The following is a 21,925-nucleotide window of genomic DNA, read 5'->3' as shown; positions in this document are numbered from 1 at the left end:
AAAATTCGTATGGCTCAAATGGTTATAATTCTGTGAAGTGGTACTTGAAACCTAAATTCCCTGTGGAGACGATATTCTGATCTTAAATTTACTCATCACTTGCTGCAATCCTAGTGTACTTGCTAGTGTTAGATTGCAAACAACAAGTTTTTGGCGCCGTTGCCGGGGAAGTTAGAGTTTCAATATCATTAGTAACATAAGAATAGCTAGATTGAGTATTTTGTTCTCTGAATTTCTGTAGTAGTAATCTGTAGTTAGACATTTTGTCCATTCTGCATAATTCTGCAACTTTTAAACTTGTGTTTCAATTACTTTTACTGATAATTACTGCATAATTTTCGTGGTGCAGTTCTGAATACTAACTTGTAGTTTACTTTTGCTTTATTTTGAATTGTATATGCGTGGCAAAAACAAAAACAAATCAACTCTAGTCTTTGATCCTGACATAGACATAACCTTAAGAAGATTGAGAAAAGAGTCTAGAGCAGAAAAAGCCATAGGGAGTGATAGTGAGTTAGAAGCTGTCCATTCTCCAGAATCTCAGAGTAATCCTAGAGTGAAAAGAACACCTACATCTTTGAGACAACTAAATTCAGAAATAGGGATGGCAGAACAAAATAGAATTAGAACATTAGGGGACTATGCAATTCCTAACATGCAAGGTTTTAACTCTTCTATAATCAGGCCAACTATTCAAGCCAACCATTTTGAGATTAAACCTGCTTTATTACACTTAGTCCAACAAGATCAGTTTTCTGGTGGAAATTCTGATGATCCTAACTTACATATTTCAAATTTTCTACAGCTATGTGACACCATAAGAATAAATGGGGTTAGTGAAGAAGCCATCAGACTGAGACTATTTCCTTTTTCCTTGAGAGATAGAGCAAAATGCTGGTTACAAGCTCAACCACAAGGAAGCATCACAACCTGGACAGAACTTGTGAATAAGTTTTTAACCAAGTACTTCCCTCCATCCAAAGCTGCTAAGTTGAGAGGAGAAATTACATCCTTTGTGCAGCAAGAAGGAGAATCATTGTATGAAGCTTGGGAAAGATACAAAGAACTGCTTAGAAGGTGTCCACATCATTGTATTCCAGATTGGATGAATGCAGTAACAAGAACAATGGTTGATGCTGCTGCTGGAGGTTCATTAAATACAAAGTCCTTAGAAGAAGCTCAAAGGATTATTGACATGATGGCATCTTCAATGTATCAGAATTCAAACTCAAGGAATCAAGGAAGAAACTCTGGTCATGAAGCTAAAGTTCTGGAAACTATTCTTGCACAAAATCAGCTACAAAATCAAATGTTTTCAGAACAATTAGCTGCCTTAACACAACAAATCAACAATCTGCAAACAGGGAGTATGCCTACCAGTCAGCTAAGTTGTGATTTTTGTGGAGGAAACCATGCAAATGGTGCATGTGAGGCATCCACAAGTGAACCACAAGAGCAAGTGAATTATGTGAATAATTTTCAGAGACAACAACCATCATATCCCCCTGGATTTCAATTTTTGAATAATAGAACTCAGCAGTATTCTAATTGGAATAATCAATATTCTGCTGCAAAGAATTCTAATTCAAATTTGCCTTTTTCTAATGCAGGTCCAACAACACAACAGCCTTATTTTCAGAGGAATTCATCCACTCAACCTCAAGGAAATCAGAAATTTTCCAGACCTATGAATGAGAGGTTGACTGAGATGGAAGAAACTATGCTGCAATTGATGAAGGTAACTCAAACAAGCTTCAAAAACCAAGAAGCTTCCATGAAGAAACTAGAGACACAGATTGGACAATTAGCTGAACAATTATCCAGCAGGGATGAAGGAAGATTTCCAAGCAATACAGTAATCAATCCTAAAGAGCAATGTCAAGCCATAACTACAAGGAGTGGAGCTGTAGTTGCAAGCCCTAAACCAGCAGAAAAGAAAGTGAATGATGCAGTAGAAAGAAATATTGAACAAGATCTGCAACAAGGAAATTTTAAGCTATTGAAGAAAGACCATTCAGAAGAAAAAGAAAAAGTTCCCATTTATATTGAAAGTGACTGCTAGGACTAATAGGAAGAGTTCCCTGTCTCTCTCTCGCCTCCTGGCGCCTTTGGGCCTAAATTCCAATTTGGGTCTCGCGTGGGTCCTCTTTTGCTGAGTCGCTCAGGAACGTGTACAAAACTTATCTCGAGTAACTGAAACACCTTGGAAGTGACTGCTAGGACTAATAGGAAGAGTTCCCTGTCTCTCTCTCGCCTCCTGGCGCCTTTGGGCCCAAATTCCAATTTGAGTCTTGCCTTTGTATTCTTTTCTTGAGCCGCTAAGGAACGCGTGTAAAACTCATCTTGGGCCACTGAAACACCTTGGAAGTGACTGCTAGGACTAATAGGAAGAGTTCACTGTCTCTCTCTTGCCTCATGGCGCCTTTGGGCCCAAATTCTAATTTGGGTCTCGCCCGAGTAACTCATCTCGGGCAACTGAAAAACCTTGGAAGTGACTGCTAGGACTAATATAAAGAGTTCCCTGTCTCTCTCTAGCCTCCTGGCGTCTTTGGGCCCAAATTCTAATTTGGGTCTCGCCTGGGTCCTCTTTTGCTCAGTTGCTGAGAATCGCGTGCAAAAATCATCTCGGGTAACTGAAACACCTTGGAAGTGACTGCTAGGACTAATAGGAAGAGTTCCCTGTCTCTCTCTCGCTTCCTGGCGCCTTTGGGCCCAAATTCCAATTTGAGTCTTGCCTTTGTATTCTTTTGCTGAGTCGCTAAGGAACGCGTGCAAAACTCATCTCGGGCGACTGAAACACCGTTGAAGTGACTGCTAGGACTAATAGGTAGAGTTCACTGTCTCTCTCTCACCTCATGGCGCCTTTGGGCCCAAATTCTAATTTGGGTCTCGCCCGAGTAACTCATCTCGGGCAACTGAAAGACCTTGGAAGTGACTGCTAGGACTAATAGAAAGAGTTCCCTTTCTCTCTCTAGCCTCCTGGCGTCTTTGGGCCCAAATTCTAATTTGGGTCTCGCCTGGGTCCTCTTTTGCTCAGTTGCTGAGAATCGCGTGCAAAAATCATCTCGGGTAACTGAAACACCTTGGAAGTGACTGCTAGGACTAATAGGAAGAGTTCCCTGTCTCTCTCTCACTTCCTGGCGCCTTTGGGCCCAAATTCCAATTTGAGTGTTGCCTTTGTATTCTTTTGCCGAGTCGCTAAGGAACGCGTGGAAAACTCATCTCGGGCCACTGAAACACCTTGGAAGTGACTGCTAGGACTAATAGGAAGAGTTCCCTATCTCTCTATCGCCTCCCGGCGCCTTTGGGCCTAAATTCCAGTTTGGGTCTTGGCTGGGTCCTCTTTTGCTGAGTCGCTAAGGAATGCGTGCGAAACTCATCTCCGGCCACTAAAACACCTTGGAAGTGACTGCTAGGACTAATAGGAAGAGTTCCCTGTCTCTCTCTCGCCTCCTGGCGCCTTTGGGCCTAAATTCCAATTTGGGTTTCGCGTGGGTCCTCTTTTGCTGATTCGCTAAGGATAGTGTACAAAACTCATCTCGGATAACTGAAACACCTTGGAAGTGACTGCTAGGACTAATAGGAAGAGTTCCCTGTCTCTCTCTCGCCTCCTGGCGCCTTTGGTCCCAAATTCCAATTTGAGTCTTACCTTTGTATTCTTTTCCTGAGTCGCTAAGCAACGCATGTAAAACTCATCTCGGGCCACTGAAACACCTTGGAAGTAACTGCTAGGACTAATAGGAAAAGTTCCCTATCTCTCTATCGCCTCCTGGCGCCTTTGGGCCCAAATTCCAGTTTGGGTCTCGGCTGGGTCCTCTTTTGCTGAGTCGCTAAGGAACGCGTACGAATCTCATCTCCGGCCACTAAAACACCTTGGAAGTGACTGCTAGGACTAATAGGAAGAATTCCCTGTCTCTCTCTCGCCTCCTGGCGCCTTTCGGCCTAAATTCCAATTTGGGTCTCGCCTGGGTCCTCTTTTGCTGAGTCGCTAAGGAACGTGTACAAAACTCATCTCGGGCAACTGAAACACCTTGGAAGTGACTGCTAGGACTAATAGGAAGAGTTCCCTGTCTCTCTCTCGCCTCCTGGCGCCTTTGGGACCAAATTCCAATTTGAGTCTTGCCTTTGTATTCTTTTGCTGAGTCGCTAAGGAACGCGTGCAAAACTCATCTCGGGCGACTGAAACACCGTTGAAGTGACTGCTAGGACTAATAGGTAGAGTTCACTGTCTCTCTCTCACCTCATGGCGCCTTTGGGCCCAAATTCTAATTTGGGTCTCGCCCGAGTAACTCATCTCGGGCAACTGAAAGACCTTGGAAGTGACTGCTAGGACTAATAGAAAGAGTTCCCTTTCTCTCTCTAGCCTCCTGGCGTCTTTGGGCCCAAATTCTAATTTGGGTCTCGCCTGGGTCCTCTTTTGCTCAGTTGCTAAGAATCGCGTGCAAAAATCATCTCGGGCCACTGAAACACCTTGGAAGTGACTGCTAGGACTAATAGGAAGAGTTCCTTGTCTTTCAATCGCCTCTTGGCGCCTTTTGGCCCAAATTCTAATTTGAGTCTCGCCAGGGTCCTCTTTTGCTGAGTCGCTAAGGAACGTGTGCAAAAATCATGTCGGGCAACTGAAACACCTTGGATGTGACTGTTAGGACTAATAGGAAGAGTTCCCTGTCTCTCTCTCCCCTCCTGGCACCTTTTGGCCTAAACTCCAATTTGGATCTTGCCTGGGTATTATTTTGCTGAGTTGCTACGGAACCCGGACAAAACTCATCTCGGGCCACTGAAACACCTTGGAAGTGACCGCTAGGACTAATAGGGAGAGTTCCCTGTCTCTCTCTAGCCTCCTGGCGTCTTTGGGCCCAAATTCCAATTTGTGTCTCGCCTGGGTCCTCTTTTGCTCTGTAGCTAAGAATCGCGTGCAAAACTCATCTCGGGGCACTGAAACACTTAGGAAGTGACTGTTAGGACTAATAGGAAGAGTTCCTTGTCTCTCTATCGCCTCCTGGCGCCTTTTGGCCCAAATTTAATTCGGGTCTTGCCTGGGTATTCTTTTGCTGAGTCGCTAAGGAACGCGGGCAAAACTCATCTTGGGCCACTGAAACACCATGAAGTGACTGCTCGGACTAAAAGGAAGAGTTCCCTGTCTCTCTCTAGCCTCTTGGCGCCTTTGGGCCCAAATCCCAATTTGGGTCTCGCCTAGGTCCTCTTTTGCTTAGTTGCTAAGAAACGCGCGCAAAACTCATCTCGGGCCACTAAAATACCTTGGAAGTAACTGCTAGGACTAATAGGAAGAGTTCCTTGTCTCTCTATCGCTTCCTGGCGCCTTTGTGCCCAAATTCCAATTTGGATCTTACCAGGGTATTCTTTTGCTGAGTCGCTAAAGAACGCGGGCAAAACTCATCTCGGGCCACTGAAACACCTTGAAGTGACTGCTCGGACTAAAAGGAAGAGTTCCCTGTCTCTCTCTAGCCTCTTGGCACCTTTGGGCCCAAATTCATATTTGGGTCTCGCCTAGGTCCTCTTTTGCTTAGTTGCTAAGAAACGCACGCAAAATTCATCTCGGGCCACTGAAATACCTTGGAAGTGACTGCTAGGACTAATAGGAAGAGTTCCTTGTCTCTCTTTCGCTTCCTGGCGCCTTTGTGCCTAAATTCCAATTTTAGTCTTGCCTTTGTATTCTTTTGCTGAGTCGCTAAGGAACGCGTGTAAAACTCATCTCGGGCCACTGAAACACCTTGGAAGTTACTGCTAGGACTAATAGAAAGAGTTCACTCTCTCTCTCTCGCCTCATGGCTCCTTTGGGCCCAAATTCCAATTTGGGTCTCCCCTGGGTAACTCATCTCGGGCAACTGAAACACCTTCGAAGTGACTGGTAGGACTAATAGGGAGAGTTCCCTGTCTCTCCCTAGCCTCCTGGCGTCTTTGGGCCCAAATTCCAATTTGGGTCTCGCCTGGGTCCTCTTTTGCTCAGTTGCTAAGAATCGCGTGCAAAACTCATCTCGGGGCACTGAAACACTTTGGAAGTGACTGTTAGGACTAATAGGAAGAGTTCCTTGTCTCTCTATCGCCTCCTGGTGCCTTTTGGCCCAAATTCTAATTTGGGTCTTGCCTGGGTATTCTTTTGCTGAGTCGCTAAGGAACGCGGGCAAAACTCATCTTGGGCCACTGAAACACCTTGGAAGTGACTGCTAGGACAAATAGGAAGAGGTCCCTATCTCTCTCTCGTCTCCTGGCGCCTTTGGGCCCAAATCCCAATTTGGGTCTCGCCTAGGTCCTCTTTTGCTTAGTTGCTAAGAAACGCGCGCAAAACTCATCTCGGGCCACTAAAATACCTTGGAAGTAATTGCTAGGACTAATAGGAAGAGTTCCTTGTCTCTCTATCGCTTCCTGGCGCTTTTGTGCCCAAATTCCAATTTGGATCTTGCCAGGGTATTCTTTTGCTGAGTCGCTAAAGAACGCGGGCAAAACTCATCTTGGGCCACTGAAACACCTCTAAGTAACTACTCGGACTAAAAGGAAGAGTTCCCTGTCTCTCTCTAGCCTCTTGGCGCCTTTGGGCCCAAATTCCAATTTGTGTCTCGCCTAGGTCCTCTTTTGCCGAGTCGCTAAGGAACGCGTGGAAAACTCATCTCGGGCCACTGAAACACCTTGGAAGTGACTGCTAGGACTAATAGGAAGAGTTCCCTATCTCTCTATCGCCTCCCAGTGTCTTTGGGCCCAAATTCCAGTTTGGGTCTTGGCTGGGTCCTCTTTTGCTGAGTCGCAAAGAACGCGTGCGAAACTCATCTCCGGCCACTTAAACACCTTGGAAGTGACTGCTAGGACCAATAGGAAGAGTACCCTGTCTCTCTCTCGCCTTCTGGCGCCTTTGGGCCTAAATTCCAATTTGGGTTTCGCGTCGGTCCTCTTTTGCTGAGTCGCTAAGGAACCTGTACAAAACTCATCGCGGGTAACTGAAACACCTTGGAAGTGACTACTAGGACTAATAGGAAGAGTTCCCTGTCTCTCTCTCGCCTCCTGGCGCCTTTGGGCCCAAATTCCAATTTTAGTCTTGCCTTTGTATTCTTTTGCTGAGTCGCTAAGGAACGCGTGTAAAACTTATCTCGGGCCACTGAAACACCTTGGAAGTGGCTGCTAGGACTAATAGGAAGAGTTCCCTATCTCTCTATCGCCTCCGGGCGCCTTTGGGCCCAAATTTCAGTTTGGGTCTCGGCTGGGTCCTCTTTTGCTGAGTCGCTAAGGAACGCGTGCGAAACTCATCTCCGGCCACTAAAACACCTTGGAAGTTACTGCTAGGACTAATAGGAAGAGTTCTCTGTCTTTCTCTCGCCTCCTGGCTCCTTTGGGGCTAAATTCCGATTTGGGTCTCGCGTGGGTCCTCTTTTGCTGAGTTGCTCAGGAACGTTTACAAAACTTATCTCGAGTAACTGAAACACCTTGGAAGTGACTGCTAGGACTAATAGGAAGAGTTCCTTGTCTCTCTTTCGCTTCCTGGCGCCTTTGTGCCCAAATTCCAATTTTAGTCTTGCCTTTGTATTCTTTTGCTGAGTCGCTAAGGAACGCGTGTAAAACTCATCTCGGGCCACTGAAACACCTTGGAAGTGACTGCTAGGACTAATAGGAAGAGTTCACTCTCTCTCTCTCGCCTCATGGCTCCTTTGGGCCCATATTCCAATTTGGGTCTCCTCTGGGTAACTCATCTCGGGCAACTGAAACACCTTGGAAGTGACTGGTAGGACTAATAGGAAGCGTTCCCTGTCTCTCTCTCGCCTACTGGCGCCTTTGGGCCCAAATTCCAATTTAAGTCTTGCCTTTGTATTCTTTTGCTGAGTCGCTAAGGAACGCGTGTAAAACTTATCTCGGGCCACTGAAACACCTTGGAAGTGACTGCTAGGAATAATAGGAAGAGTTCCTTATCTCTCTATCGCCTCCCGGCGCCTTGGGGCCCAAATTCCAGTTTGGGTCTAGGCTGGGTCCTCTTTTGCTGAGTCGCTAAGGAACGCGTGCGAAACTCATCTCCGGCCACTAAAACACCTTGGAAGTGACTGCTAGGACTAATAGGAAGAGTTCCCTGTCTCTCTCTCGCCTCCTGGTGCCTTTGGGCCTAAATTCCAATTTTGGTTTCGCGTGCGTCCTCTTTTGCTGAGTCGCTAAGGAACGTGTACAAAACTCATCTCGGGTAACTGAAACACCTTGGAAGTGACTACTAGGACTAATAGGAAGAGTTCCCTGTCTCTCTCTCGCCTCCTGGCGCCTTTGGGTCCAAATTCCAATTTTAGTCTTGCCTTTGTATTCTTTTGCTGAGTCGCTAAGGAACGCGTGTAAAACTCATCTCGGGCAACTGAAAGACCTTGGAAGTGACTGCTAGGACTAATAGAAAGAGTTCCCTTTCTCTCTCTAGCCTCCTGGCGTCTTTGGGCCCAAATTCTAATTTGGGTCTCGCCTGGGTCCTCTTTTGCTCAGTTGCTAAGAATCGCGTGCAAAAATCATCTCGGGCCACTGAAACACCTTGGAAGTGACTGCTAGGACTAATAGGAAGAGTTCCTTGTCTTTCAATCGCCTCTTGGCGCCTTTTGGCCCAAATTCTAATTTGAGTCTCGCCAGGGTCCTCTTTTGCTGAGTCGCTAAGGAACGTGTGCAAAAATCATGTCGGGCAACTGAAACACCTTGGATGTGACTGTTAGGACTAATAGGAAGAGTTCCCTGTCTCTCTCTCCCCTCCTGGCACCTTTTGGCCTAAACTCCAATTTGGATCTTGCCTGGGTATTATTTTGCTGAGTCGCTACGGAACCCGGACAAAACTCATCTCGGGCCACTGAAACACCTTGGAAGTGACCGCTAGGACTAATAGGGAGAGTTCCCTGTCTCTCTCTAGCCTCCTGGCTTCTTTGGGCCCAAATTCCAATTTGGGTCTCGCCTGGGTCCTCTTTTGCTCTGTAGCTAAGAATCGCGTGCAAAACTCATCTCGGGGCTCTGAAACACTTAGGAAGTGACTGTTAGGACTAATAGGAAGAGTTCCTTGTCTCTCTATCGCCTCCTGGCGCCTTTTGGCCCAAATTTAATTCGGGTCTTGCCTGGGTATTCTTTTGCTGAGTCGCTAAGGAACGCGGGCAAAACTCATCTTGGGCCACTGAAACGCCATGAAGTGACTGCTCGGACTAAAAGGAAGAGTTCCCTGTCTCTCTCTAGCCTCTTGGCGCCTTTGGGCCCAAATCCCAATTTAGGTCTCGCCTAGGTCCTCTTTTGCTTAGTTGCTAAGAAACGCGCGCAAAACTCATCTCGGGCCACTAAAATACCTTGGAAGTAACTGCTAGGACTAATAGGAAGAGTTCCTTGTCTCTCTATCGCTTCCTGGCGCCTTTGTGCCCAAATTCCAATTTGGATCTTACCAGGGTATTCTTTTGCTGAGTCGCTAAAGAACGCGGGCAAAACTCATCTCGGGCCACTGAAACACCTTGAAGTGACTGCTCGGACTAAAAGGAAGAGTTCCCTGTCTCTCTCTAGCCTCTTGGCACCTTTGGGCCCAAATTCATATTTGGGTCTCGCCTAGGTCCTCTTTTGCTTAGTTGCTAAGAAACGCACGCAAAATTCATCTCGGGCCACTGAAATACCTTGGAAGTAACTGCTAGGACTAATAGGAAGAGTTCCTTGTCTCTCTATCGCTTCCTGGCACCCTTGTGCCCAAATTCCAATTTTAGTCTTGCCTTTGTATTCTTTTGCTGAGTCGCTAAGGAACGCGTGTAAAACTCATCTCGGGCCACTGAAACACCTTGGAAGTTACTGCTAGGACTAATAGAAAGAGTTCACTCTCTCTCTCTCGCCTCATGGCTCCTTTGGGCCCAAATTCCAATTTGGGTCTCCCCTGGGTAACTCATCTCGGGCAACTGAAACACCTTCGAAGTGACTGGTAGGACTAATAGGGAGAGTTCCCTGTCTCTCCCTAGCCTCCTGGCGTCTTTGGGCCCAAATTCCAATTTGGGTCTCGCCTGGGTCCTCTTTTGCTCAGTTGCTAAGAATCGCGTGCAAAACTCATCTCGGGGCACTGAAACACTTTGGAAGTGACTGTTAGGACTAATAGGAAGAGTTCCTTGTCTCTCTATCGCCTCCTGGTGCCTTTTGGCCCAAATTCTAATTTGGGTCTTGCCTGGGTATTCTTTTGCTGAGTCGCTAAGGAACGCGTGCAAAACTCATCTGCGGCCGCTGAAACACCTTGGAAGTGACTGCTAGGACAAATAGGAAGAGGTCCCTATCTCTCTCTCGTCTCCTGGCGCCTTTGGGCCCAAATCCCAATTTGGGTCTCGCCTAGGTCCTCTTTTGCTTAGTTGCTAAGAAACGCGCGCAAAACTCATCTCGGGCCACTAAAATACCTTGGAAGTAATTGCTAGGACTAATAGGAAGAGTTCCTTGTCTCTCTATCGCTTCCTGGCGCTTTTGTGCCCAAATTCCAATTTGGATCTTGCCAGGGTATTCTTTTGCTGAGTCGCTAAAGAACGCGGGCAAAACTCATCTTGGGCCACTGAAACACCTTGAAGTAACTACTCGGACTAAAAGGAAGAGTTCCCTGTCTCTCTCTAGCCTCTTGGCGCCTTTGGGCCCAAATTCCAATTTGGGTCTCGCCTAGGTCCTCTTTTGCCGAGTCGCTAAGGAACGCGTGGAAAAGTCATCTCGGGCCACTGAAACACCTTGGAAGTGACTGCTAGGACTAATAGGAAGAGTTCCCTATCTCTCTATCGCCTCCCAGTGTCTTTGGGCCCAAATTCCAGTTTGGGTCTTGGCTGGGTCCTCTTTTGCTGAGTCGCAAAGAACGCGTGCGAAACTCATCTCCGGCCACTTAAACACCTTGGAAGTGACTGCTAGGACCAATAGGAAGAGTACCCTGTCTCTCTCTCGCCTTCTGGCGCCTTTGGGCCTAAATTCCAATTTGGGTTTCGCGTGGGTCCTCTTTTGCTGAGTCGCTAAGGAACCTGTACAAAACTCATCGCGGGTAACTGAAACACCTTGGAAGTGACTACTAGGACTAATAGGAAGAGTTCCCTGTCTCTCTCTCGCCTCCTGGCGCCTTTGGGCCCAAATTCCAATTTTAGTCTTGCCTTTGTATTCTTTTGCTGAGTCGCTAAGGAACGCGTGTAAAACTTATCTCGGGCCATTGAAACACCTTGGAAGTGGCTGCTAGGACTAATAGGAAGAGTTCCCTATCTCTCTATCGCCTCCGGGCGCCTTTGGGCCCAAATTTCAGTTTGGGTCTCGGCTGGGTCCTCTTTTGCTGAGTCGCTAAGGAACGCGTGCGAAACTCATCTCCGGCCACTAAAACACCTTGGAAGTTACTGCTAGGACTAATAGGAAGAGTTCTCTGTCTTTCTCTCGCCTCCTGGCTCCTTTGGGGCTAAATTCCGATTTGGGTCTCGCGTGGGTCCTCTTTTGCTGAGTTGCTCAGGAACGTTTACAAAACTTATCTCGGGTAACTAAAACACCTTGGAAGTGACTGCTAGGACTAATAGGAAGAGTTCCTTGTCTCTCTTTCGCTTCCTGGCGCCTTTGTGCCCAAATTCCAATTTTAGTCTTGCCTTTGTATTCTTTTGCTGAGTCGCTAAGGAACGCGTGTAAAACTCATCTCGGGCCACTGAAACACCTTGGAAGTGACTGCTAGGACTAATAGGAAGAGTTCACTCTCTCTCTCTCGCCTCATGGCTCCTTTGGGCCCATATTCCAATTTGGGTCTCCTTTGGGTAACTCATCTCGGGCAACTGAAACACCTTGGAAGTGACTGGTAGGACTAATAGGAAGAGTTCCCTGTCTCTCTCTCGCCTACTGGCGCCTTTGGGCCCAAATTCCAATTTAAGTCTTGCCTTTGTATTCTTTTGCTGAGTCGCTAAGGAACGCGTGTAAAACTTATCTCGGGCCACTGAAACACCTTGGAAGTGACTGCTAGGACTAATAGGAAGAGTTCCTTATCTCTCTATCGCCTCCCGGCGCCTTGGGGCCCAAATTCCAGTTTGGGTCTAGGCTGGGTCCTCTTTTGCTGAGTCGCTAAGGAACGCGTGCGAAACTCATCTCTGGCCACTAAAACACCTTGGAAGTGACTGCTAGGACTAATAGGAAGAGTTCCCTGTCTCTCTCTCGCCTCCTGGCGCCTTTGGGCCTAAATTCCAATTTTGGTTTCGCGTGCGTCCTCTTTTGCTGAGTCGCTAAGGAACGTGTACAAAACTCATCTCGGGTAACTGAAACACCTTGGAAGTGACTACTAGGACTAATAGGAAGAGTTCCCTGTCTCTCTCTCGCCTCCTGGCGCCTTTGGGCCCAAATTCCAATTTTAGTCTTGCCTTTGTATTCTTTTGCTGAGTCGCTAAGGAACGCGTGTAAAACTCATCTCGGGCAACTGAAAGACCTTGGAAGTGACTGTTAGGACTAATAGAAAGAGTTCCCTTTCTCTCTCTAGCCTCCTGGCATCTTTGGGCCCAAATTCTAATTTGGGTCTCGCCTGGGTCCTCTTTTGCTCAGTTGCTAAGAATCGCGTGCAAAAATCATCTCGGACCACTGAAACACCTTGGAAGTGACTGCTAGGACTAATAGGAAGAGTTCCTTGTCTTTCAATCGCCTCTTGGCGCCTTTTGGCCCAAATTCTAATTTGAGTCTCGCCAGGGTCCTCTTTTGCTGAGTCGCTAAGGAACGTGTGCAAAAATCATGTCGGGCAACTGAAACACCTTGGATGTGACTGTTAGGACTAATAGGAAGAGTTCCCTGTCTCTCTCTCCCCTCCTGGCACCTTTTGGCCTAAACTCCAATTTGGATCTTGCCTGGGTATTATTTTGCTGAGTCGCTACGGAACCCGGACAAAACTCATCTCGGGCCACTGAAACACCTTGGAAGTGACCGCTAGGACTAATAGGGAGAGTTCCCTGTCTCTCTCTAGCCTCCTGGCGTCTTTGGGCCCAAATTCCAATTTGGGTCTCGCTTGGGTCCTCTTTTGCTCTGTAGCTAAGAATCGCGTGCAAAACTCATCTCGGGGCACTGAAACACTTAGGAAGTGACTGTTAGGACTAATAGGAAGAGTTCCTTGTCTCTCTATCGCCTCCTGGCGCCTTTTGGCCCAAATTTAATTCGGGTCTTGCCTGGGTATTCTTTTGCTGAGTCGCTAAGGAACGCGGGCAAAACTCATCTTGGGCCACTGAAACACCATGAAGTGACTGCTCGGACTAAAAGAAAGAGTTCCCTGTCTCTCTCTAGCCTCTTGGCGCCTTTGGGCCCAAATCCCAATTTGGGTCTCGCCTAGGTCCTCTTTTTCTTAGTTGCTAAGAAACGCGCGCAAAACTCATCTCGGGCCACTAAAATACCTTGGAAGTAACTGCTAGGACTAATAGGAAGAGTTCCTTGTCTCTCTATCGCTTCCTGGCGCCTTTGTGCCCAAATTCCAATTTGGATCTTACCAGGGTATTCTTTTGCTGAGACGCTAAAGAACGCGGGCAAAACTCATCTTGGGCCACTGAAACACCTTGAAGTGACTGCTCGGACTAAAAGGAAGAGTTCCCTGTCTCTCTCTAGCCTCTTGGCACCTTTGGGCCCAAATTCATATTTGGGTCTCGCCTAGGTCCTCTTTTGCTTAGTTGCTAAGAAACGCACGCAAAATTCATCTCGGGCCACTGAAATACCTTGGAAGTAACTGCTAGGACTAATAGGAAGAGTTCCTTGTCTCTCTATCGCTTCCTGGCACCTTTGTGCCCAAATTCCAATTTTAGTCTTGCCTTTGTATTCTTTTGCTGAGTCGCTAAGGAACGCGTGTAAAACTCATCTCGGGCCACTGAAACACCTTGGAAGTTACTGCTAGGACTAATAGAAAGAGTTCACTCTCTCTCTCTCGCCTCATGGCTCCTTTGGGCCCAAATTCCAATTTGGGTCTCCCCTGGGTAACTCATCTCGGGCAACTGAAACACCTTCGAAGTGACTGGTAGGACTAATAGGGAGAGTTCCCTGTCTCTCCCTAGCCTCCTGGCGTCTTTGGGCCCAAATTCCAATTTGGGTCTCGCCTGAGTCCTCTTTTGCTCAGTTGCTAAGAATCGCGTGCAAAACTCATCTCGGGGCACTGAAACACTTTGGAAGTGACTGTTAGGACTAATAGGAAGAGTTGCTTGTCTCTCTATCGCCTCCTGGTGCCTTTTGGCCCAAATTCTAATTTGGGTCTTGCCTGGGTATTCTTTTGCTGACTCGCTAAGGAACGCGTGCAAAACTCATCTGCGGCCGCTGAAACACCTTGGAAGTGACTGCTAGGACAAATAGGAAGAGGTCCCTATCTCTCTCTCGTCTCCTGGCGCCTTTGGGCCCAAATCCCAATTTGGGTCTCGCCTAGGTCCTCTTTTGCTTAGTTGCTAATAAACGCGCGCAAAACTCATCTCGGGCCACTAAAATACCTTGGAAGTAATTGCTAGGACTAATAGGAAGAGTTCCTTGTCTCTCTATCGCTTCCTGGCGCTTTTGTGCCCAAATTCCAATTTGGATCTTGCCAGGGTATTCTTTTGCTGAGTCGCTAAAGAACGCGGGCAAAACTCATCTTGGGCCACTGAAACACCTTGAAGTAACTACTCGGACTAAAAGGAAGAGTTCCCTGTCTCTCTCTAGCCTCTTGGCGCCTTTGGGCCCAAATTCCAATTTGGGTCTCGCCTAGGTCCTCTTTTGCCGAGTCGCTAAGGAACGCGTGGAAAACTCATCTCGGGCCACTGAAACACCTTGGAAGTGACTGCTAGGACTAATAGGAAGAGTTCCCTATCTCTCTATCGCCTCCCAGTGTCTTTGGGCCCAAATTCCAGTTTGGGTCTTGGCTGGGTCCTCTTTTGCTGAGTCGAAAAGAACGCGTGCGAAACTCATCTCCGGCCACTTAAACACCTTGGAAGTGACTGCTAGGACAAATAGGAAGAGTACCCTGTCTCTCTCTCGCCTTCTGGCGCCTTTGGGCCTAAATTCCAATTTGGGTTTCGCGTGGGTCCTCTTTTGCTGAGTCGCTAAGGAACCTGTACAAAACTCATCGCGGGTAACTGAAACACCTTGGAAGTGACTACTAGGACTAATAGGAAGAGTTCCCTGTCTCTCTCTCGCCTCCTGGCGCCTTTGGGCCCAAATTCCAATTTTAGTCTTGCCTTTGTATTCTTTTGCTGAGTCGCTAAGGAACGCGTGTAAAACTTATCTCGGGCCACTGAAACACCTTGGAAGTGGCTGCTAGGACTAATAGGAAGAGTTCCCTATCTCTCTATCGCCTCCGGGCGCCTTTGGGCCCAAATTTCAGTTTGGGTCTCGGCTGGGTCCTCTTTAGCTGAGTCGCTAAGGAACGCGTGCGAAACTCATCTCCGGCCACTAAAACACCTTGGAAGTTACTGCTAGGACTAATAGGAAGAGTTCTCTGTCTTTCTCTCGCCTCCTGGCTCCTTTGGGGCTAAATTCCGATTTGGGTCTCGCGTGGGTCCTCTTTTGCTGAGTTGCTCAGGAACGTTTACAAAACTTATCTCGGGTAACTGAAACACCTTGGAAGTGACTGCTAGGACTAATAGGAAGAGTTCCTTGTCTCTCTTTCGCTTCCTGGCGCCTTTGTGCCCAAATTCCAATTTCAGTCTTGCCTTTGTATTCTTTTGCTGAGTCGCTAAGGAACGCGTGTAAAACTCATCTCGGGCCACTGAAACACCTTGGAAGTGACTGCTAGGACTAATAGGAAGAGTTCACTCTCTCTCTCTCGCCTCATGGCTCCTTTGGGCCCATATTCCAATTTGGGTCTCCTCTGGGTAACTCATCTCGGGCAACTGAAACACCTTGGAAGTGACTGGTAGGACTAATAGGAAGAGTTCCCTGTCTCTCTCTCGCCTACTGGCGCCTTTGGGCCCAAATTCCAATTTAAGTCTTGCCTTTGTATTCTTTTGCTGAGTCGCTAAGGAACGCGTGTAAAACTTATCTCGGGCCACTGAAACACCTTGGAAGTGACTGCTAGGACTAATAGGAAGAGTTCCTTATCTCTCTATCGCCTCCCGGCGCCTTGGGGCCCAAATTCCAGTTTGGGTCTAGGCTGGGTCCTCTTTTGCTGAGTCGCTAAGGAACGCGTGCGAAACTCATCTCCGGCCACTAAAACACCTTGGAAGTGACTGCTAGGACTAATAGGAAGAGTTCCCTGTCTCTCTCTCGCCTCCTGGCGCCTTTGGGCCTAAATTCCAATTTTGGTTTCGCGTGCGTCCTCTTTTGCTGAGTCGCTAAGGAACGTGTACAAAACTCATCTCGGGTAACTGAAACACCTTGGAAGTGACTACTAGGACTAATAGGAAGAGTTCCCTGTCTCTCTCTCGCCTCCTGGCGCCTTTGGGCCCAAATTCCAATTTTAGTCTTGCCTTTGTATTCTTTTGCTGAGTCGCTAAGGAACGCGTGTAAAACTCATCTCGGGCCACTGAAACACCTTGTAAGTGACTGCTAGGACTAATAGGAAGAGTTCCCTATCTCTCTATCGCCTCCGGGTGCCTTTGGGCCCAAATTCCAGTTTGGGTCTCGGCTGGGTCCTCTTTTGCTGAGTCCCTAAGGAACGCGTGCGAATCTCATCTCCGGCCACTAAAACACCTTGGAAGTGACTGCTAGGACTAATAGGAAGAGTTCCCTGTCTCTCTTCTCGCCTCCTGGCGCCTTTGGGCCTAAATTCCAATGTGGGTCTCGCGTGGGTCCTCTTTTGCTGAGTCGCTCAGGAACGTGTACAAAACTTATCTCGGGTATCTGAACACCTTGGAAGTGACTGCTAGGACTAATAGGAAGAGTTCCTTGTCTCTCTTTCGCTTCCTGGCGCCTTTGTGCCCAAATTCCAATTTCAGTCTTGCCTTTGTATTCTTTTGCTGAGTCGCTAAGGAACGCGTGTAAAACTCATCTCGGGCCACTGAAACACCTTGGAAGTGACTGCTAGGACTAATAGGAAGAGTTCACTCTCTCTCTCTCGCCTCATGGCTCCTTTGGGCCCATATTCCAATTTGGGTCTCCTCTGGGTAACTCATCTCGGGCAACTGAAACACCTTGGAAGTGACTGGTAGGACTAATAGGAAGAGTTCCCTGTCTCTCTCTCGCCTACTGGCGCCTTTGGGCCCAAATTCCAATTTAAGTCTTGCCTTTGTATTATTTTGCTGAGTCGCTAAGGAACGCGTGTAAAACTTATCTCGGGCCACTGAAACACCTTGGAAGTGACTGCTAGGACTAATAGGAAGAGTTCCTTATCTCTCTATCGCCTCCCGGCGCCTTGGGGCCCAAATTCCAGTTTGGGTCTAGGCTGGGTCCTCTTTTGCTGAGTCGCTAAGGAACGCGTGCGAAACTCATCTCCGGCCACTAAAACACCTTGGAAGTGACTGCTAGGACTAATAGGAAGAGTTCCCTGTCTCTCTCTCGCCTCCTGGCGCCTTTGGGCCTAAATTCCAATTTTGGTTTCGCGTGCGTCCTCTTTTGCTGAGTCGCTAAGGAACGTGTACAAAACTCATCTCGGGTAACTGAAACACCTTGGAAGTGACTACTAGGACTAATAGGAAGAGTTCCCTGTCTCTCTCTCGCCTCCTGGCGCCTTTGGGCCCAAATTCCAATTTTAGTCTTGCCTTTGTATTCTTTTGCTGAGTCGCTAAGGAACGCGTGTAAAACTCATTTCGGGCCACTGAAACACCTTGTAAGTGACTGCTAGGACTAATAGGAAGAGTTCCCTATCTCTCTATCGCCTCCGGGTGCCTTTGGGCCCAAATTCCAGTTTGGGTCTCGGCTGGGTCCTCTTTTGCTGAGTCCCTAAGGAACGCGTGCGAATCTCATCTCCGGCCACTAAAACACCTTGGAAGTGACTGCTAGGACTAATAGGAACAGTTCCCTGTCTCTCTTCTCGCCTCCTGGCGCCTTTGGGCCTAAATTCCAATGTGGGTCTCGCGTGGGTCCTCTTTTGCTGAGTCGCTCAGGAACGTGTACAAAACTTATCTCGGGTATCTGAACACCTTGGAAGTAACTGCTAGGACTAATAGGAAGAGTTCCTTGTCTCTCTATCGCTTCCTGGCGCCTTTGTGCCCAAATTCCAATTTTAGTCTTGCCTTTGTATTCTTTTGCTGAGTCGCTAAGGAACGCGTGTAAAACTCATATCGGGCCACTGAAACACCTTGGAAGTGACTGCTAGGACTAATAGGAAGAGTTCACTCTCTCTCTCTCGCCTCATGGCTCCTTTGGGCCCATATTCCAATTTGGGTCTCCTCTGGGTAACTCATCTCGGGCAACTGAAACACCTTGGAAGTGACTGCTAGGACTAATAGGAAGAGTTCCTTGTCTCTCTATCGCTTCCTGGCGCCTTTGTGCCCAAATTCCAATTTTAGTCTTGCCTTTGTATTCTTTTGCTGAGTCGCTAAGGAACGCGTGTAAAACTCATATCGGGCCACTGAAACACCTTGGAAGTGACTGCTAGGACTAATAGGAAGAGTTCACTCTCTCTCTCTCGCCTCATGGCTCCTTTGGGCCCATATTCCAATTTGGGTCTCCTCTGGGTAACTCATCTCGGGCAACTGAAACACCTTGGAAGTGACTGGTAGGACTAATAGGAAGAGTTCCCTGTCTCTCTCTCGCCTACTGGCGCCTTTGGGCCCAAATTCCAATTTAAGTCTTGCCTTTGTATTCTTTTGCTGAGTCGCTAAGGAATGCGTGTAAAACTTATCTCGGGCCACTGAAACACCTTGGAAGTGACTGCTAGGACTAATAGGAAGAGTTCCTTATCTCTCTATCGCCTCCCGGCGCCTTGGGGCCCAAATTCCAGTTTGGGTCTAGGCTGGGTCCTCTTTTGCTGAGTCGCTAAGGAACGCGTGCGAAACTCATCTCCGGCCACTAAAACACCTTGGAAGTGACTGCTAGGACTAATAGGAAGAGTTCCCTGTCTCTCTCTCGCCTCCTAGCGCCTTTGGGCCTAAATTCCAATGTGGGTCTCGCGTGGGTCCTCTTTTGCTGAGTCGCTCAGGAACGTGTACAAAACTTATCTCGGGTATCTGAACACCTTGGAAGTGACTGCTAGGACTAATAGGAAGAGTTCCTTGTCTCTCTATCGCTTCCTGGCGCCTTTGTGCCCAAATTCCAATTTTAGTCTTGCCTTTGTATTCTTTTGCTGAGTCGCTAAGGAACGCGTGTAAAACTCATATCGGGCCACTGAAACACCTTGGAAGTGACTGCTAGGACTAATAGGAAGAGTTCACTCTCTCTCTCTCGCCTCATGGCTCCTTTGGGCCCATATTCCAATTTGGGTCTCCTCTGGGTAACTCATCTCGGGCAACTAAAACATCTTGGAGGTGACTGTTAGGACTAATAGGAAGAGTTCCCTGTCTCTCTCTCGCCACCTGGCGCCTTTGGGCCCAAATTCCAGTTTGGGTCTCGGCTGGGTCCTCTTTTGCTGAGTCGCTAAGGAACGCGTGCGAAACTCATCTCTGGCCACTAAAACACCTTGGAAGTGACTGTTAGGACTAATAGGAAGCGTTCCCTGTCTCTCTCTCGGCTCCTGGCGCCTTTGGGCCTATATTCCAATTTGGGTCTCGCCTGGGTCGTCTTTTGCTGAGTCGCTAAGGAACGCGTGTAAAACTCATCTCGGGCCACTGAAATACCTTGGAAGTGACTACTAGGACTAATAGGAAGAGTTCCCTGTCTCTCTCTCGCCTCCTGGCGCCTTTGGGCCCAAATTCCAATTTTAGTCTTGCCTTTGTATTCTTTTGCTGAGTCGCTAAGGAACGCGTGTAAAACTCATCTCGGGCCACTGAAACACCTTGTAAGTGACTGCTAGGACTAATAGGAAGAGTTCCCTATCTCTCTATCGCCTCCGGGTGCCTTTGGGCCCAAATTCCAGTTTGGGTCTCGGCTGGGTCCTCTTTTGCTGAGTCCCTAAGGAACGCGTGCGAATCTCATCTCCGGCCACTAAAACACCTTGGAAGTGACTGCTAGGACTAATAGGAACAGTTCCCTGTCTCTCTTCTCGCCTCCTGGCGCCTTTGGGCCTAAATTCCAATGTGGGTCTCGCGTGGGTCCTCTTTTGCTGAGTCGCTCAGGAACGTGTACAAAACTTATCTCGGGTATCTGAACACCTTGGAAGTAACTGGTAGGACTAATAGGAAGAGTTCCTTGTCTCTCTATCGCCTCCTGACGCCTTTTGGCCCAAATTCTAATTTGGGTCTTGCCTGGGTATTCATTTGCTGAGTCGATAAGGAACGCGTGCAAAACTCATCTGCGGCCGCTGAAACACCTTGGAAGTGACTGCTAGGACAAATAGGAAGAGGTCCCTATCTCTCTCTCGCCTCCTGGCGCCTTTGGGCCCAAATTCCAATTTGGATCTTGCCAGGGTATTCTTTTGCTGAGTCGCTAAAGAACGCGGGCAAAACTCATCTCGGGCCACTGAAACACCTTGAAGTGACTGCTCGGACTAAAAGGAAGAGTTCCCTGTCTCTCTCTAGCCTCTTGGCGCCTTTGGGCCCAAATTCCAGTTTGGGTCTCGCCTAGGTCCTCTTTTGCTTAGTTGCTAAGAAATGCGCGCAAAACTCATCTTGGGCCACTGAAATACCTTGGAAGTGACTGCTAGGACTAATAGGAAGAATTCCCTGTCTCTCTATCGCCTCCTGGCGCCTTTGGGCCCAAATTCCAGTTTGGGTCTCGGCTGGGTCCTCTTTTGCTGAGTCGCTAAGGAACGTGTACAAAACTCATCTCGGGCAACTGAAATACCTTGGAATTGACTGCTAGGACTACTAGGAAGAGGTCCCTATCTCTCTCTCGCCTCATGGCGCCTTTGGGCCCAAATTCCAATTTGGGTCTCGCGTGGGTCCTCTTTTGCTGACTTGTTAAGGAACGCGTGCAAAACTCATCTTGGGCCCAAATTCCAGTTTGGGTCTCGGCTGGGTCCTCTTTTGCTGAGTCGCTAAGGAGCGCGTGCAAAACTCATCTTGGGCCACTGAAACACCTTGGAAGTGACTGCTAGGACTAATAGGAAGAGTTCATTCTCTCTCTCTCGCCTCATGGCTCCTTTGGGCCCAAATTCCAATTTGGGTCTCCCCTCGGTAACTCATCTCGGGCAACTGAAACACCTTGGAAGTGACTGGTAGGACTAATAGGAAGAGTTCCCTGTCTCTCTCTCGCCACCTGGCGCCTTTGGGCCCAAATTCCAGTTTGGGTCTCGGCTGGGTCCTCTTTTGCTGAGTCGCTAAGGAACGCGTGCGAAACTCATCTCTGGCCACTAAAACACCTTGGAAGTGACTGTTAGGACTAATAGGAAGCGTTCCCTGTCTCTCTCTCGGCTCTTGGCGCCTTTGGGCCTATATTCCAATTTGGGTCTCGCCTGGGTCGTCTTTTGCTGAGTCGCTAAGGAACGCGTGTAAAACTCATCTCGGGCCACTGAAATACCTTGGAAGTGACTGCTAGGACTAATAGGAAGAGTTCCCTGTCTCTCTCTCGCCTCCTGGCGCCTTTGGGCCGAAATTCCAATTTGAGTCTTGCCTTTGTATTCTTTTGCTGAGTCGCTAAGGAACGCGTGTAAAACTCATCTCGGGCCAGTAAAACACCTTGGAAGTGACTGCTAGGACTAATACGAAGAGTTCCCTATCTCTCTATCGCCTCCTGGCGCCTTTGGGCCCAAATTCCAGTTTGGGTCTCGGCTGGGTCCTCTTTTGCTGAGTCGCTAAGGAACGAATGCAAAACTCATCTCCGGCCACTAAAACACCTTGGAAGTGACTGTTAGGACAAATAGGAAGAGTTCCCTGTCTCTCTCTAGCCTCTTGGCGCCTTTCGGCCCAAATTCCAATTTGGGTCTCGCCTGGGTCCTCTTTTGCTGAGTCGCTAAGGAACGCGTGTAAAACTCATCTCGGGCCACTGAAATACCTTGGAAGTAACTGCTAGGACTAATAGGAAGAGTTCCTTGTCTCTCTATCGCTTCCTGGCGCCTTTGGGCCCA

At 48.2% G+C, this 21,925-nt stretch overlaps 1 non-coding gene across 1 annotated transcript; it reads right to left on the bottom strand.

Moving 5' to 3' along the window:
- Nucleotides 1-988: 988 nt before the first annotated feature.
- On the bottom strand, nucleotides 989-1,095 carry LOC113861728. Its single transcript, XR_003504320.1, has one exon. It is a non-coding gene; the product is annotated as a small nucleolar RNA R71 (small nucleolar RNA).
- Nucleotides 1,096-21,925: the final 20,830 nt, after the last annotated feature.

This window comes from Abrus precatorius, unplaced genomic scaffold (assembly GCF_003935025.1).
Source record: "Abrus precatorius isolate BTA unplaced genomic scaffold, Abrus_2018 Scaffold1, whole genome shotgun sequence".
NCBI classification, from domain to species: domain Eukaryota; kingdom Viridiplantae; phylum Streptophyta; class Magnoliopsida; order Fabales; family Fabaceae; genus Abrus; species Abrus precatorius.
The sequence above is the reverse complement of the archived record's forward strand: the minus strand, read 5'-3'. Positions and strand labels throughout refer to the sequence as shown.